Source organism: Nycticebus coucang, chromosome 1, assembly GCF_027406575.1.
Source record: "Nycticebus coucang isolate mNycCou1 chromosome 1, mNycCou1.pri, whole genome shotgun sequence".
Taxonomy (NCBI): Eukaryota; Metazoa; Chordata; class Mammalia; order Primates; family Lorisidae; genus Nycticebus; species Nycticebus coucang.
Window position 1 is genome coordinate 64,657,909 of NC_069780.1, and position 17,424 is coordinate 64,675,332.

Here is a 17,424-nt window from a genome sequence, read left to right on the forward strand (position 1 = left end):
CAGAATAATTTGCCACCCCTTGTCCTAGATCTTGGTAAATATTACAATACAGATGTACACTGAAGGGTGCTGTAGAAACACCAGGTAGGGGGTGGGGACACTTGCCTGGGAATTTGTGGAAGCTTCACTAAGGAGCCGAGTCTTTAAAGCAGTGGTTCTCAACCTTCCTAATGCTGCAGCCCTTTAATACTGTTCCCGTGGGTCGCGACTTGAGACCACTGAGAAGCACTGCTTTAAAGGATGAGAAGGTTGTCAGGTGGAAAAGGGGACGTGGATGTGTAAAGGCCCAGAATCACGGCAGAGCAAAGGAGGGTCTAGGAAAACAACAAGATGCTGAGTGTTGCTTCAAGCCAACCCTGACTTCATCGTCCCAGCAACATCCATAGATGCCATCACACGTGTTCTGACGCAGGAGCACACTAGGTTTGCAACTATCTACTAATCTCCAGAACTTTGTCCTTAATGCCAGAACAATCTTCTGTTGGAAAAAAACCACGTGGAACTTTTGATCCCTCTGAGGTGTTCAAGTTTCTAATAGAAATAAGATGTAAAAGCTTCATACTTCAGAGGAAGTATGCTTCCTCCTTGTGTGGGTGCACAGTCTCATTCCCACATGTCATGGGGTTAATCTGTAACTACTACTGGCTCTTACTGCAGCTGTTAAAACTAGACTGGACACAAAGTTAATGACCACTGAGACGTGCATTCTAGGGATTAAAAAGGAGCAGAGAAAAAAGAAAATATACAAGGGAAGGGCAGGACTTAGCAGGTGGCACCAAAATGACACCTGGGAACACGGGAGCAGCTGCAAAAGCATGTGAAATTCTTCTGATTGGAGGCTAGATGAGCAGCTCTGACAATTGAATACTTGAAATTTAAGACATGGAGAAGCAGTAAATGATAAGTGCATAAGTGATATGAGGCCTATGACCCCGCACTGGCTTCCCTCAGTACTTACAGGCCACCATGAACTTAAAGTCACGTGATTGAAACTAATACCAAATCCAAACGCAAAATGCACACACACACATGCAAGTATCAGTCCACCTTTTCCTCTCTGACTTATTAGGGACAGTTGCACCCAGGGCAACTCGGTCCTTCCACACAAGGCACAGCAGCTCTCCCAGCTCCGCCAGGCACCCATAGTGCTGCCGTGAACATGACTTCATTCTTCAGCCAGCGATCTTTCATCCAACAACACGATGATTGAGCTCCTCTGTGAGGCAAGTGCTGTGCTGAGTTCTGGTGCTGCTGTAGGGGAATGAGACAGAAACTGTCCTGTTCTTATAGGGCCCCTACCTAGAAGGATGGATACATGCCGAGGAACTGAACTTTCTGGAATGATACAGTCAAGCAGCTTAACAGAGCCAGGCTGGCCAGTGGTCCACAGTGAGGACGGAAGAGGAATGGACAGCTCCCCTCCGCGCCCATGCCTTCTCTTAGAGGCCTGGAAGCAGCATGATTTGTGTCCTGTTTTTCTGAGTAAACAAATCTGCCTTTCCCTTACAGCCACGAGTGCAGAGACAGACCAGAGTCACCTGCAGCATTCCCACCTGTTTAAGTGTTCATCTCTTCATCCCTGGCTCTTCCCTCACGTAAGATGGGTGCTCCCCCAGAATTCTCCTCAGTGCCTCTGCAGGTAGACTTGAGTGGGCATCCCCACCAGGGCAGCAGAGATGCATAGACATGCCTAGACATGCAGTGGGCGATCCTATCCCCCAGGCAGCAGGGGATCCTATCCTATATGCAGCACGGGGTACCACCTGTGTCTTTTCCTGGGAAGCTACACAGCTCCTGAGAAAAAAATATACTTCAATTTGTCTAGTCTCTGGTTTATTAGCTATGTTGGTCATGCTTGCACCATGCTTAGAAGCAAAAAATATGCCAGCTACGGTTTATACAAATATCACTTACTAACTGACCCTGGATGCAAAGAAATTGTGTGGTTTGGATTGCTGGGATAAAAATTGAACCCACACTACATATTTATCATCTTCCAAACAATATTCATAACCATACATCAAGCTCTAGCACTTTGTAGAAATGCTTTCTACAAAGCATTTGTAGAAAGTCTCTGCCCTAAGAACCTTTCTGATCGTAAGCACAAATAATACAAGAAGGAAAATTGCAGATGACGCCCTGAATAGAAAATGGGATTTGGAGATGGAAGACTTCAGTGTGTCCGTGGGCTGTCTCAGGTTTCAAGAAAGTAGAAGAAAAGGCTGTTGTAGAAAGCAGAGTAAAAGTATAAGACAGCAATTAATTAGGAAAGGGAAGTGCTGTCTCTCCTCCTGGTCCCATTGCTTGAGATGAGGTTCAACAGAAACTCCTTCACAAAGTGACATCAAGCAAAGAGATTGCAGCAGAAGGGAATTAATTTCAGGTGATGGTTGAGAGCATCTCTGAGACAATATAGGGTTTAGAACTATGGCTCTGACAGGGTGTGTGATTTAGATAAGGACCTTAGTGACCTCTGTATGCCTCAGAGGTCATTAAGGTCCTAAGCACTATACAAGAGATGGCGTATAGTACTTAGACCCACAGAGTTTTAAGAAGATTAAATGTAATAATGAAAAAGTATGGTACATGTCATACAAAATATGTTATGAATAAATCTACCATTTTTTAAATGAACATGTTTGTCCTCATCTTGAAGATTAAAAGGTATAGTGGGATGGTCCAAAAGGCCTTGATTTGGGTCCCAGCACAAGCCAAGTCATCTAACCACACTGGGATCTACTTCTTCATAGAAAACAGAGATGTTGGACTACCCTAAGTTGGACTAAACCCAAAGTTTCCTCAGATACTTAAAACACTTCCATAACTCTGAGTTTAAAACCAGTTAAGTTCCTACATAAATCATATTTCTTGCCAAAATGCCAGGTACCATATGGGCTCTCTTGCTCTCTGGAAGCTGGATTCAGTGATGCCATAAATCAAAGTGTGTCTCCCAAGACACAGATGACAAATTTAGACTAGAGTGTGGGTGTCTGTCCTGTTCCCTTACAAAAACTGTAAGAAAGGGTCAATTCCCTTTCTTATAGTTCAACATTAGTCTCAACAAGCCCAGTGTCTCTTTATTCTAAATGTCACATGACTGGCACTTTTTCAGGGAAGAAATTGCATCATGACCTTATACCTCTGAGTCAATGTCTCAATGCCTGGAATCATGGAAACATATCCAGTCTACTTTGTGAAGTTTTCCTGAATCTGATACCATTGAAATTAAAAGGGCAACAAAACTGAACAATAAAAATGATGTTGGGGGTGCATGAGTGATTACAGGAAAAAGAATCATGGGAATGTATCTTTTCTAGGAAAATATCTAGTGATGAATAACTTCCATAGCCTAGAGTTGTGGTTCTGGGTAGCATAAGTGCAATTTCAAAGTATTCCTCATTCATATTTCTTGTAACCAGCAGTGTAATACCCTTACTCCCTTGATAAGAGCTAGGTATCATTCCATTTCCTTGATGTTTCACAAACATTTTGAAATCCTATGACAAAGAGAGAAGTGAAACAGATGTATGAGGTTTATCTGAAATCCAACTGTGTTTAGCAACACTGCTTATGGAAATCCTCTTTGTATAAGATCATACATGATACAGTACGTATTTATGAAACAATATACAATAGCCACAATAAATGATTATGAGTGATTACTTAAGCTGCAGATATTAATGTTGTCCTCATCTTCTTTTCCTCTGGCTATTTGAGTCCCTTTTGAACATAGCTTATTTCTATGAAATTCACATTCTTTTGGTTGAACGTGCTGCTTCTCTCGCATATAAATTAGATGTTCTAGCAGTTAAAGCCAGTACACAAACTAACAGAAGACCAACTCCACATGTCTCCGTTGTGCTTGTAATAGTAATACACATTGATTTTGTTCACTTTCAGTTACTGCAGAGTGGTTCCAATATTTGAGATATAACACTGAAAATAAAAAACAGTTACACTGTATTTAGTCATAAGTGACAAGCTGGTTGGATGGTATGGTATGGGTAAAAGAACGTGGGCTTAACTCAGAAAATACGGGTCTCTATACTGACTCCATTACTGATAAGACTGAGTCTGCTCATCTGTAAAATGAGAGATAGAATATTCACCTCATAGGACCATTATGGAGATTAAATAGAGTAATTTAGATCAATAGAAGAGTGCTATGCAAATATTAGCCGTCATTCTACAATCTAATCAATGCCACCTGAAATCCTCTGTAGAAAGAGATGGAATGACTAAATGGATGGGAATGATAGATAAGAGATAGGAAGATAGATAGAACTTATTAGTAATAAATGCAAACACATATATAATATTTTATTATTATAAACTAAACTTTAAAAGTCATGGTGTCTCCAGACAGACAGTGCAGTGGTGGTTGCCAGAGGTTGCAGGGAGGGGGAAATGGGGAGTTACAGTATAATGGGTAGAGTTTTAGTTTCATAAGAAGAACAGAATAATAGAGATGAGTGGTGGTGATGACTGCGCATTATGAATGTATTCACTGCTGCCGAACATACACTGAAAATTGTTAAGATGGTATATTCCATGTTATATGTATTTTAACACAATAAAAAATGGCAGGAGGAGGCAAAGTCAGAGGGTCTCTGCATACAGTTGTACAGTTTGTGGCCTGCATCATCATGTCTCTCCAACCAAGAGGATGGAGAGATCCAGCCTGCACCACACTCAGAAGAAGCACGTCGCGGCACAGGAGTGTGTCTGCCTACACGGGTAGGGGCACCTCTTTCTAATTAACACAAAGCTGTTGTACAGACTAGCTGTGAGTCTGATGAGAATTACTGCCTTAAATCTGCAGACAATTCTCAAAGGTATTATTGCCCCACTCTTACGAATTAGAAAACTGAGACTTGAAAAACTGAAATGAATTTCCCAAGGGATTAAAGCATGAACCATGGTATTCTGACACCTACACAACGTCTATCACACACCAGAAACCTGAGAGCAAAGGGATCCCAGGTAAGTGCTGAGCAGATTTACACAAGGCCAGGTGAGACAGGACAAAGGCTCAGCTACAGACATTAAACTTCATGCTCCTCTTATTTCCACCAGCAGATCCTGAATCCATAGCAATTTTGGAACTCATTTTCTGGAATGGCCATCAGAGTTGTCATCATACTAGGTCTGACAATTAAGTTCATGAACTCATCCTAGAAAAAGTGCTTTGAAGGGTGGTCTAGGTGCTGGTGTCACTGCAGAGCTTCCCAAGAGGAGTTCCTCGAAGATGACAATAATGATATTCAGCAATGAGGTATGTAGCACCTTTTCTAGGATGAGTTTACAGACCTAAATGTCAGATCTTGTACACATGTGTTTCCCGGTTGTATCTCTAAAATGCTGGAGGACTCAGATCAATGCTCTCTAGACAGGGTGGGGTGAGGCCCCAGACATGACAGGCACTGGAAATCAGAAGGGTGACCCTGAGGTCTGTGTCTGAGAACTGTTTGTGGTAAATCTGTCAGAGCATACAGGCTGACGCAGGTCACGAGGGTGGAGCAGAAAGCTCTGCATCCTGCAAGTGGAGCTGAGCAGAGTCCCAAAGGATGCCAAGAGCAGAGCAGATCAAAGCTCATAAACCAGGAAAGTGTGTTTCAGTGGCCCGTTACCAGAGGCAAATTACCAGGGATCCAGGAAAGGTAGGAACAAGAAACAGGATGTAAGCCAGAGGGAAGCCCAAACAAGGAACAGGAAAAGGAGTGTGTTGTGCGCTGCTTAATATACTATGCTCTTACTGTGAATGAACTAGTCTCATTTAAAGAACCAGAGTCAGAAGGAACGGGAAGACCTTACAAGCCCTGGAGCTCTGCAAGGCCAATCAGTGGTAAATGAAACATTTATATGGATAAATCTATAGCCTGATGCTAGGAAAGTTCAGTAGCCCTGGTGAGAATGGAAATCTTCAAAACCCAAAGTAAACGGAGATGGGAAGTAGAAAAACCATAGGACCAGAAACAAAAGGAAAAATCCTGGGCACAGTAGAGTGACATTTATTCACTCATTTATTTCTTCAACAAACTTTGCCGAGTGTCCATTAATAAAATACATAGTATTAATGGTAAGGGCAGCTAACACATAGCATTTATCCTATGTCACACATTGTTCTGGGGCCTTTTAAATCATTTAACCTTCACTTTTTTGTGAACTAGTTACCATACTAACACTATTTTGTAGAAGGGCAAACTGAAACACAGGCTAAATATTTTGCCTGAGATTATTTAATTAATGATGCATGAGCAGGATTTCCACCCAGCGTCTCTGGGTGTAGGGATTGCACTCACATCCTTAACTAGGATAATAACCTATTACATCTGGCTCTGCCAACTTCTGCAGATATGGGAAGACCTGGCTTTTTCTAAAGGAATTTACCATCTAATGGAAGTTCTAGACTAGCCATAAATAGGAGCATGAAGGAGAGAGAACCAGGAATGTTCCTGTCACAGTTTTCTTGCCCAGATTTTCTTGCCCTCAACTGGTTTTATCCATGAAGATCTTACCAAATACAGGAACTTAACAGTGGCATTAAACAGAGGAAGGAGAAAGAATCAGATTTCCCAAACACTCCTCCACCCTTCTAATAATAGATTTGACTAATACCATAAAGGTTTGAGTACTTAGCAGGCATATGGAATTTATTTCTGGTTTACCTGAAATTCTTGATTTTAGGGGAAAAAAGGTCTAGGACATCCAGCATCCAGCCTGCCATTAAATAAATGTAAACCTCTACTCAGGAACTATTTAAATTTTGCTGAAAAATTTCTCTGTGAAAATTAAATGACCTTTAATATGAAACTTTGAAAATATGTCCGTATGAAAGATAATTAATAAGCTGAACATACTGCTAAGAAGAGTGGCATGGGTGAGAGAGAGAGCAAGATGGCAGCCGACTAACAGCTTCCTTGCATCTGGGCACCGTGAGTCTGGGGAGATAGGACTCCAGGCACCTCTGGCTGGTGGGATCTGCCTATCATCACACCTGTGAGGATACAGGGAATCAGCGAGAGACTTCTGGACCCCCAGAGGAGGACTAAAACAGTGGGAAAATGGCAAGTGGTCGCGTGCGTTCAATCGGTCTAAACCCACCCGCAACTGTAAGTTCACTAGCAGAGAGACTGCAAACCAGAAAGGCCTTACCTGTGAACTGCTTTGGTGTCTTTGGACTTGGCACTCAGTTGAACTGCCTTGGGGAGAGCCTGAGCAGGAGTGCGGAGAACTTTGGCCATTGTCTAGGGCCCCAGTCTGAGTTGCTGAGCCAGATGGAGCTAATAGTGTTTGGCTGTGGGCCACAGGGAGCCATTGTGAGCGATCTGCCCTGGCAAGCTCCGCCCTCAGGGTCGCAGAGCTAGAATCCAGGTGGGAGCTGGTAACCCAGTGACCAAGTAGCCTAAGGGTCTGAGCCGCCTTGCAGCCCTAACCCTCAGGGGCAGAGCGAGACCAGTTTTGGCACACTGGGTAAGTGGATAGCCACTTCAGCAGTGATTCCAGCAACAAGCACTTTCCTGGGAAAGCTTCTGCTCAGCAAGTTTACAAGTTCAAAGTGCCTTTTAAGTGGGCTAAAAAGAGATTTAGGGTGTCTACCTGCTGGGGTTTGAGAAATCAGCAGCCTCCAGTCGTATCAGAACTGTGATTAACATCTCATACCCCAGAAAACCACGTGTTGCCCAGACAATATTCAACAACATACACATATTGCTTTGTCTTTGGTTGTGTGTGTGTGTTTTTTTTTTTTTTTTTTGGGGGGGGGGTTTGGTTGTTTTTTCTTTATTTTGATGTTGTTGATGTTGTTTTGTTTTTTAATTTTAACCTTTTCCATACAGATCTTCTTTCTTTCTCAATTTTTCTAATTTAATTTCCCATTGCTGCCTTTTTCAATAACTAGAACTTCATTTTTGCTAGTGTTTCTCCCGCTATTATTTGGTTTTTCACCAAATTTTATCCCATAAGTTTTCTGTTTGCTTGTTTTGGTTTGATTTATAGCATTTTTGTCTTTCCTCTCTACTTGGTAGAGGTGGGGTACTGTGTCTGATCAGGTTAGCAAAGAGCTGCTGACCTCAAGAGAACCACCCAACTGGGCACTCCCAGAAGGTGGGGTTTTTTAAGGTTGTGTCAAAGTACTCTACTGTACACCTATAGTGCTCTGTCTCCCTCTTTCTGTGCCTCTCTTCTTTTTGTCAATATTCCTTTTACCCACCCCCTCTCCTTTCTCTATTTTTTTTTCTTTTCACTCGGTCCTCCTTTCTTTAATCCCTTTCTTGCTCTTAACCCTTCTCACCCTTCTGGTCCTGTACCAAAAGGACTCACCGAACCCTTAGTCCACAGGCACGAAAACTTAAAGAGCAAAAGGAAGTGAAAGGAAAATTAGGGCAAGGAAACAGATAAAAGAAATCACTCATGAGGAAGAATCAGCAGAAAACTCCAGGCAACATGAAGAACCAGTCCAGAACAACCCCGCCAAGGGACCATGAGGTAGCTACTGCAGAGGATTCCACCTATAAAGAAATGTTAGGAATGACACAAAAGGAATTTAGAATACACATCTTGAAAACAATGAAAGAAATAATGGAAACAATGAAGGAAACTGCTAATAAAGTGGAAAATAACCAAAAGGAAATCCAAAAACAAAATCAAGTAAGAGATGAACGCTATGAAGAACATAAAAAGGATATAGCAGAGCTGAAGGAACTGAAACAATCAATTAGGGAACTTAAAGATGCAATGGGGAGGCGGAGCATGATGGCGGACAGGACGGACGTGTAGCCCACCTCTCCCAAGCCACCAGGTGAGAGGAAAGGCGGTCTGGACCTTCCCTGTGTGTGGATTATTGGAGTGGACAGACAGCTGGAGACGCCCAGGGAACTGGCGGTTTGCTATATATGAGGGGTAATTTAAAAATCACAGACTCTGTTGTAGAGATTCATCCCTGCTCAGCCGTGCCAGCCAGCAGGCCCTTCCCCCACAGAGGTCAGCAGCTTGTAAATGCTGACAAAATCCAATTGACAAGTAATTAATCCTGAACTGAGGGAGGCATCCGAAAGGAGAGCCACTCAAAACCACAGGGATCTGGGCAAACTGTTGGACAATTGAAGGGAAGGGATCCTGCCCGGAAAACAAACAGACATTTTGAACTACCCAAAAGGGCGTGCACCTTTCCCCCAGGTGTTGGAGAGGGCTGGCGGTTCAGGCTGCACAGCGAACTGGCGGACGCCCATCCAAAACTCTGAACCATAAAACTCAGAATAAATCCCCCGAGCACTCCAACCACGGGAACGACTTGAAGCCTAGGACCCGGCTTTGGCTTCTGGGGCCGCGGAGCAACTGAAGCCGCAGACCGGCTTTGGCTGCTGAAGCCCGGGGAACCAGCTACAGGAGATACCGCACGAACTCAGCACCACTCCCCTTATGGCCGATTGCAGTCGCCAGTTTGCGGGGGAACCTGAGCACAGTGGAGGGACTTAGGAAGCGTGGACACCTGCACTGAGTGGGAGGGTCGGTCGCAAGTGCTGTCCGGAGAACAGCCGAGGTTGCACAATTCTTAGGCGACAAACTTTTACAGAAACTCCAAAATGGCGATCGGCCATGGAAGGTGGTTACCATGGTAACGGTATAAACTGTAAACCAGGTATGTCTCAAAACCACTCACAGCGCCACCTGGTGTCCAGAAAGTATATTGCAGTATGAATATATTCCTATGAAAGTTGATCCCTACAGCAGACATATAGACATTTATAGGTATATTTCTACCACAAGAATATTTTTGCAGTTGGTGCCTTTTTTTTTGTTTGTTTTGTTTTGTTGGTTTTCGTGGGGTTTTTTTGTTGTTGTTTTTTTTTTTTTTTGCTGTTGTTTTCTTTTTGTCTGATTTTTCCTCACCATTTTCTTAGAGGAGATTTCGATAACTTTTTATTATTACATTTTATATAGATATATTTTTTATTTCTATGTCTTCTAATTTTAATTTCTAATTCTCACTTAACATTCCTTCTAACACCACGTTTTTCTCTTTTTTTTCTTTCTTTCAATTATTTTACGATTATCACTTTTTATTGCAGTTGTTCTTATATTGCTGTTGTCGTGGCTATTGCTTGTATGTTTATGTGTTTCCGTCTATCTCTGTATCTATGGGCCCATGTGCCTGGTAACCTTTGTATCTGTTTATTTGTTCATTTGGTCTCAATGAGCTTGGTGTTACGACCTGTAACCCTGAGCTCCTAACAACCCCCTCCACTCTCACTCCGTGATCTGGAGACCTACCCCTCAGGAGTCCAGATTCTTGGCTGAACTCTCAAGAGTTATAGACAGGACCTGGACTGCAGCTGACCAGTGCTGACCCTGTAGCAAAGGAGCGAGAAATGACGGTCGGCTGAGAGGGAATTACACTGGAGCAGTGGTGCCCTGAGGTGCAGAGCAACAGCCATCTTCAGCAATAACAAGGCCCACCCCCAGATATCCCATAGCCTCTCCTCCTGTCTTCCTGGGCAACAAGATGAGGCTGAGCCACTTCTCAGATGGCAACCACCATGGAACAGACCTGGGACTGAAACGCAGGCCCCGTGAGAAAAGGGTTTTCCTGAGACGGTACCGACCTGGGTGGAACACGGGGACTAGAAAACACACCCGCAGAGCCGGGAAACTCCTAGGGTGGGGCTGATCCAAAGAACCGCTCTACTGAGCCTAAGACACACCTGGCCCTCAAGGGATCACCAGCCTATAGACAAAGGAGGCCAAGAGGCTACAGCCAACAACTGATCATGCTGCGAATACAAACCCGCAGGACTAAAGACAGGGCCTGAGACACAGGTTCTGGGAACTCAAATCAGCCTCTCCTCTGCAGAGGACTCTGGCAAGGTCAGAAACAAACTCCCACAGGGTTGTTCCCTTCACCCAGTAACATAAACTAAGGGTGGGGCTGGAACTGAGTGAACACCTCCAGCCTACATCAAGTGCCCGAGGTTGACAGGCCACACCACTCCCTACTGGATAAAGACAGAGAATAGTGGCCTAGTCGAGCAGAAACAGACTACCCTGTGACTTAGGTAGGTGCAAACCCCTGGAGTATCTGCTTACTGCAGACAACTGACTGGGTCACAGCCCTGTGGGGCTAGCAGAGACTGGGTGTGACAGAGCTGCAAGGTGGGGAAGGAGGCATCATTCTTCCCAGACTGATCTATTTACTGGTGGCTCTTCCTGACTCCACGCAGCCCTGGAGCAAGCCATTTTAGAGCAATCACCAGACCCCTGTGACCCAGTTCCCCTCTCCCACCCGAGGCAGCTGCTGACTGAGACAATTGACTTGGACCTTTTGAACTGAGTCACTCACCTGGGGACTATCCAGGTGGTGCCCTGGGTGTGTGGTTGTAGGAAGGTTTGATTTTCCTTTTCCATTTGTTGCCTGTGGTGGGTGGGGTGACTTAATTGCTGGTATTTCTCCACAGCTGAGACTCCAACCCAGAGTAACTATTTCACTAGGGTCACATAGAAACCAGCTGAAAACAAGACAGAAACACTTAGCCACTCTACACCAAACAGGGCCCCAGTTTCTCAGGCCACAGCACTGTACGGGTCCTCGACAAAACACCAGAGGAAAATCAAAGGGAGTAAAACAATCATGGGGTGGAATCAGCGGAAAAACTCTGGTAACATGAATAACCAGAATAGATCAACCCCCCCAAGGAAAGATACAGCAGATGTAATTGAAGATCCCATTCACAAACAACTGGCTGAGATGTCAGAAATCGAATTCAGAATTTGGATGGCAAACAAGATTAACAAAATGGAATTAGGAATTCGTGGAGAAATTCAAAAGCTGTCTCAAGAATTTAATGAATTTAAGGACAAAACCACGAAAGACTTAGACACACTGAAACAAGAATTTGCAGCCCTCAAAGATATGAAAAATACAGTGGAATCCCTTAGCAAAAGAATGGACCAAGCAGAAGAAAGGATCTCCGACATCGAAGATAAAGCCTTTGAATGCTCCCAAACTCTCAAAGAGAAAGAGAAATGGAGAGCAAAAATGGATCACTCACACAGAGAGTTCTGGGATAACTCGAAGAAAGCAAATATCCGTCTCATAGGAATTCCTGAAACAGATGAAGTGGCCTCACTGGGTGCAGAGGCCCTTCTGCATGAAATTATGAAAGAGAATTTTCCAGACATGCCTAGAGAACCTGAAATTCAGATAGCAGATAGCTTCAGAACCCCAGCACAACTAAACCCCAATAAGACATCCCCCAGGCATATCATAATTAACTTCACTAAAGTTAATAGGAAGGAGAAAAATCTCAAAGCTGCCAGGAGAAAGAAATCTATTACCTTCAAAGAGAAGAACATTAGAATGACTGCAGATCTCTCTGCTAAAACTTTTCAAGCCAGAAGAGGGTGGTCATCAACGTTTAATCTCCTCAAGCAAAATAACTTTCAACCCCGGATCTTGTACCCAGCTAAACTGACTTTCATTTACGACGGAGAAATTAAATACTTTAATGACATACATATGCTAAAGAAATTTGCCATAACTAAACCAACTCTTCAGGATATTCTCAGACCTATCTTCCATAATAACCAACCCAATATTCTACTACAAAAGTAAACTCACTCAGAAACTTCTGATCAAACTCTAACTTACACAATGGCAAAAGGATTAAAAATGCCCACTGGACTTTCAAAAAACTCAATACCCCAAATTTCACCAAACTTATCAATGCTCTCCATTAATGTGAATGGCTTAAACTGCCCTCTAAAGAGACATAGGTTAGCTGACTGGATACAAAAACTCAGGCCAGACATTTGTTGCATACAAGAGTCACATCTTAACTTAAAAGACAAATACAGACTCAGGGTGAAAGGATGGTCATCCATATTTCAGGCAAATGGTAACCAGAAAAAAGCAGAGGTTGCAATTTTATTTGCGGACACAATAGGCTTCAAACCAACAAAAGTAAGGAAGGACAAAAATGGTCACTTCATATTTGTTAAGGGTAAGACTCAATATGATGAGATTTCAATTATTAATATCTATGCACCCAACCAGAATGCACCTCAATTTATAAGAGAAACTCTAACAGACATGAGCAACGTGATTTCCTCCAACTGTATAATAGTCGGAGATTTTAACACTCCTTTGGCAGTACTGGATCGATCCTCCAACAAAAAGCTGAGTAAAGAAATTGTAGATTTAAATCTAACCATCCAGCATTTAGATTTAGCTGACATCTACAGAACATTTCATCAAAACAACACTGAATACACATACTTCTCATCAGCCCACGGAACTTATTCCAGAATCGATCACATCTTACGTCACAAGTCTAACCTCAGCAAATTTAAAGGAATAGAAATTATTCCATGCATCTTCTCAGACCATCATGGAATAAAACTTGAGATGAGTAACAACAGGAATCTGCATACACATACAAAAACATGGAAGTTAAATAACCTTATGCTGAATGATAGCTGGGTAAGAGATGAGATCAAGAATGAAATTGCCAAATTTCCGGAACAAAACGACAATGAAGACACGAACTATCAGAACCTCTGGGACACAGCAAAGGCAGTTCTAAGAGGGAAATTTATAGCACTGCAAGCCTTCCTCAGGAGAATGGAAAAAGAGGAAGTAAGCAACTTAATGGGACATCTCAAGAGACTAAAATGGAAGAACACTCCAACTCCAAATCCAGTAAAAGAAAAGAAATAACCAAAATCAGAGCAGAACTAAATGAAATTGAAAACAAAAGAATAATACAACAGATCAATAAATCAAAAAGCTGGTTTTTTGAAAAGGTCAATAAAATAGATAAACCTTTGGCCAACCTAATCAGGAAAAAATGAGTAAAATCTCTAATCTCATCAATCAGAAATAACAAAGACGAAATAACAACAGACTCCTCAGAAATCAAAAAAATCCTTACTGAATATTACAAGAAACTGTACTCTCAGAAATACGAAAATCTGAAGGAAATCGACCATTACTTGAAAACACGTCACCTTCCAAGACTTAATCAAAAACAAGTGGAAATGTTGAACAGGCCCATATCAAGTTCAGAAATATCATCAACCATACAAAATCTCCCCAAAAAGAAAAGCCCGGGACCAGATGGTTTCACGTCAGAATTCTACCAAACCTTTAAAGAGGAATTAGTACCAATACTACTCAACCTGTTCCAAAATGTAGAAAAAGAAGGAAGACTACCCAACACATTCTATGAAGCAAACATCACTCTGATCCCCAAACCAGGAAAAGACCCAACAAGAAAAGAAAATTATAGACCAATATCACTAATGAATATAGATGCAAAAATATTCAACAAGATTCTAACAAACAGAATCCAGCAACATATCAAACAAATCATACATCATGACCAAGTCGGTTTTATCCCAGGGTCTGAAGGCTGGTTCAATATACGTAAATCTATAAATGTAATACAGCACATAAACAAATTAAAAAACAAAGACCATATGATTCTCTCAATCGATGCAGAAAAAGCTTTTGATAACATCCAGCATCCACTCATGATTAGAACACTTAAGAAAATTGGTATAGAAGGGACATTTCTTAAACTGATAGAGGCCATCTACAGCAAACCCACAGCCAATATCATATTGAATGGAGTTAAATTGGAATCATTTCCTCTTAGATCTGGAACCAGACAAGGCTGCCCATTGTCTCCATTGCTCTTTAACATTGTAATGGAAGTTTTAGCCACCGCAATTAGGAAAGAAAAGGTGATCAAGCGTATCCACATAGGATCAGAAGAGATCAAATTTTCGCTCTTCGCAGATGACATGATTGTATATCTGGCAAATACTAGGGACTCTACTACAAAACTCTTAGAAGTGATTAAGGAATACAGCAGTGTCTCAGGTTACAAAATCAACATTCATAAATCGGTAGCCTTTATATATACCAACAATAGTCAAGCTGTAAAAACAATTAAGAACTCTATCCCATTCACAGTAGTGCCAAAGAAGATGAAATATTGGGAGTTTATCTAACAAAGAACTTGAAAGATCTATATAAAGAGAACTATGAAACTCTAAGAAGAGATAGCTGAGAATGTTAACAAATGGAAAAATATACCATGCTCATGGTTGTGAAGAATCAACATTGTTAAAATGTCCATACTACCCAAAGCAATATATAATTTCGACACAATCCCCAATAAAGCTCCACTGTCTTACTTTAAAGATGTTGAAAAAATAATTCTTCATTTTATATGGAATCAGAAAAAAACCTCGAATAGCCAAGACATTACTCAAAAATAAAAACAAAGCAGGAGGAATCATGCTACCAGACCTCAGACTATACTACAAATCGATAGTGATCAAAACAGCATGGTACTGGCACAAAAACAGAGAAGTAGATATCTGGAACAGAATAGAGAACCAAGAGATGAATCCAGCTACTTACCGTTATTTAATCTTTGACAAGCCAATTAAAAACATTCAGTGGGGAAAAGGTTCCCTATTTAACAAATGGTGCTGGGTGAACTGGCTGGCAACCTGTAGAAGACTGAAACTGCACCCACACCTGTCACCATTAACCAAGATAGACTCTCACTGCATTAAAGATTTAAACCTAAGACATGAAACTATAAAAATACTAGAAGACAGTGTAGGGAAAACCCTTGAAGACATTGGGTTGGGCGAGTTTTTTATGAGAAGGATCCCCCTGGAAATTGAAGCTGCTTCAAAAATACACTATTGGGACCTGATCAAACTAAAAAGCTTCTGCACAGCCAAGAACACAGTAAGTAAAGCAAGCAAACTGCCCTCAAAATGGGAGAAGATATTTGCAGGTTATGTCTCCGACAAAGGTTTAATAACCAGAATCCACAGAGAACTCAAACACATTAGCAAGAAAAGAACAAGGGATCCCATTGCAGGCTGGGCAAGGGATTTGAAGAGAAACTTCTCTGAAGAAGACAGGCGCATGGCCTTCAGACATATGAAAAAATGCTCATCATCTTTAATCATCAGAGAAATGCAAATGAAAACTACTTTGAGATATCATCTAACTCCAGTGAGACTAGCCTATATCACAAAATCCCAAGACCAGAGATGTTGGCGTGGATGTGGAGAAAAGGGAACACTTTTGCACTGCTGGTGGGAATGCAAATTAATACATTCCTTTTGAAAAGAGATATAGAGAATACTTAGAGATCTAAAAATAGATCTGCCATTCAATCCTGTAATCCCCCTACTGGGCATATACCCAGAAGACCAAAAATCACACCATAACAAAGATATTTGTATCAGAATATTTATTGCAGCCCTATTCATAATAGCTAAGTCATGGAAAAAGCCCAAGAGCCCATCGATCCACAAATGGATCAATAAATTGTGGTATATGTACACCATGGAATATTATGCAGCCTTAAAGAAAGATGGAGACTTTACCTCTTTCATGTTTACATGGATGGAGCTGGAACATATTCTTCTTAGTAAAGTGTCTCAAGAATGGAAGAAAAAGTACCCAATGTACTCACCCTTATTATGAAACTAATGTAGGACCTTCACATGAAAGCTATATTCCAGTTATAACCTAAGAATAGGGAAAAAGGGGAAAGGGAGGGGAGGGAGGGGGGAGGGAGGGAGGGGGAAGGAGGGGGATTAATAGGATTACACCTGCGGTGCATCTTACAAGGGTATATGTGAATCCTAGTAAATGTGGAATGTAAAGGTCTTAGCAAAATAACTAAGCAAATGCTACAAAAGCTATGTTAACTAATGTGATGAAAATGTGTCAAACGATCTATGAACTAAGTGTATGGAGCCCCACGATCATACTAATGTACACAGCTATGGTTTAATAAAAAAAAAAAAAAAAAAAGATGCAATGCAAAGTATCAACAACAGGTTAGACCATGGAGAAGAAAGAATTTCAAAGGTAGAAGACAAAGTTCTTGAGACAACTCAGATAGTAAAAGAAGCAGAAAAGAAGAGAGAGAAAGCAGAACGTACACTGTCAGAATTATGGGACTTTATGAAGCGTTCCAACATACGAGTTATAGGAATCCCAGAAGGGGAAGAAGAATGCCCCAGAGGAATGGAAGCCATACTAGAGAATATTATAAAAGAAAATTTCCCAAATATCACCAAAGATTCTGACACACTGCTTTCAGAGGGATATCGGATCCCAGGTCGCCTCAACTCTAACCGAGCTTCTCCAAAACACATTGTGATGAACCTCTCCAAAGTCAAGACAAAAGAAAAGATTCTGCAAGCTGCCAGGATTACGCGCCAGTTGACCTACAGGGCCAAATCCATCAGACTGACTGCAGACTTCTCTAATGAAACTTTCCAAGCAAGAAGACAACGGTCATCTATCTTTAATCTACTTAAACAGAACAATTTCCAGCCCAGAATTCTATATCCTGCTAAGCTAAGCTTAAAAATTGATGGAGA